Source organism: Suncus etruscus, chromosome 13 (genome assembly GCF_024139225.1).
Source record: "Suncus etruscus isolate mSunEtr1 chromosome 13, mSunEtr1.pri.cur, whole genome shotgun sequence".
NCBI classification, from domain to species: Eukaryota; Metazoa; Chordata; class Mammalia; order Eulipotyphla; family Soricidae; genus Suncus; species Suncus etruscus.
The window spans coordinates 84197287-84199624 of record NC_064860.1 but is presented as its reverse complement, the minus strand read 5'-3'; positions in this window follow the sequence as shown (position 1 = coordinate 84199624).

Genomic DNA, 2338 nt, shown 5'->3' with positions numbered 1-2338 from the left:
TTTAATGTTGTTTCTTCTCATTTTTTCTTTTTTCTTTCTACTCTTTTTATTAATAACTTTGCTCTCACTTATTTGAATTGTGTCACTTATGCACAATTGTGTCACCTATGTGATACATTGTCTTTAAATTAAAAATGATATTGTGAGAATGATATATACTAGGCATTACTAATATAAAATTAATATTTTATAATATTTGCATGTATTAGCAATTAGAGAAGCATAAAATATTTGATTCAATTTTATATAAATAGTTTCATTTTATAACTAATACAGCATTAGATGAACTATTTCAAACTCTAAAATTGTGAAAAAGCATTCAAAATTAGCAGTTATTTTTATTAAATCTTAATTTTATGCTGACAATTTCAAACAATTTACTTGTATATTTGTACATGTGAAAAAAATCAGATTACGAAACTTGAAAATGTATCGTTTTTATTCTCAAAAAATTTTAGCAGGAAATAATGCTTCTGTTGTGATCAACTACATGAAACACAAATATTATACCAGATTAGTCATTTTATGGAGTTGACTACATTCACATTGTTTCTTACCAGAGTCCTCATCTCAATCTTCAAAACATTATTTCTCCAAGCTGAAATTCTATGTGCATCTAACATAAATGCCCATTCTCTGCAATTATTGGTTACTAAACATTTAAGTTTTTTTTAAATATAAATCTTTATTTAAGCACCATGATAACAAACATGATTGTAGTTGCGTTTCAGTTAGAAACAGAACACCCCCTTTCACCAGTGGAAGATTCCCACCACCAATGCCCCACCCTCTTTCCCAACCCTTGCCTATAATTGAGACAAGCATTCTACTTCTCTCACTCGTTAAGAAAACCATGACAGTAGTTAGTGTAGTTATTTCCCTAACTGTAACACTACTCTTTGTGTGAGCTTTATATTGTGAACCAGTCCTTATTGCCCTAATCTCTATTGTCTCTGAATTATCACAATAATGTCCTTAAATTTTTTTAAAGCCCATAGATCATTTAGATTATTCTGTGTCTATTTCTCTCCCTCTGACTTATTTCACTCACCATAATAGATTCCCTGTACATCCACATATAAGAAAATTTCATGACTTCGTTGATGACTTCACCTGATGGCTGCATAATAGTCCATTGTGTATATGTACCTCATTTTCTTTAGCCATTCATCTGTTGAAAAGCATCTTGGTTCTTTATAGATCTGGTTATTGTAAATAGTGCTGCAATGAATATAGATATGAGGAAGGGATTTTTGAATTGTATTTTTGTATTTCTAGGGTATATGAAAAGTAGTATAGAAATTTCTAAAAATATTGGAAATTGAGCTCCCATATGATCCAGTTTAACAATATAAAGATATATCCTAGGAACATCATATTGATACAGCATTTTTACCTGAGTTTTTTTTTCATAAGGGGTGTACTTTCTTGGGGACTAATTATATAACATTATAGGATAGATCACTAGTTGATTTTAATATTATTTAATGGCCTAATGTGCTATACATATTGTTCATTCCCACATGCCTTTCCAAAAATAAAGTTCAGGAATTCTTCCTTTCCATAAACAATGTATCACGCTCCTTCCCATTAACAATATCCAAGGCTTAGATCTGTGGCTCTGTTGTTGGATTGTATGACTTCTTGGTTCTACTTCCAAGCATGTTTGTGAATTGAAGTTTAATTTTGTTTCCCATCAGTTTGTAAATGTGGGAACACAAGAAGAATTGACCTGTCCAGTACTCACATTTATGCCTTAATTATTTCCACTTTTAGCTATTCCCAATGCCTGACTACTTTTTTCTATGCAGGAGAAATTTAGAATGGCCCAATAGATTAAATAGAATACTTGGCACTCCTCCCCTTTAACTTCTACAGTAATAGAGTAATATAAATCTTTTTCTGTCTGACATCACAGTTAGCATAATGTCTTCAAGATTTTTTTTTCAGGATAATAGTCTCCTAAGTAGTGTTCAGAAAACCAGGGGAATATCCAAACATTACCCAACTATTTATAGATGCTCAGATGCAGAAAGTAACCACAAATACACAGTGGTATTTGCGTACCCTTGAGATGCTGGAAACTTAACTCAGGGCCTCAGTCATACTACTTAGAGATCAGTTTTTTCTACTTATCTCTCTTGCCCATTATCATCTTTGTTGGAAAAAAAACGGATTTATTTGTATCTATATGCTACATTTTATTATACATGTTTCTTTCAATTAACACTGGAATTCTTTCCATCATTCAACTTTTATCATTGTTGCTCCTATGAATATGAAATTAGAAGTAATCAAATCAAGTCCCAGATTTTAATTTTTACTTATAGACCCAGAA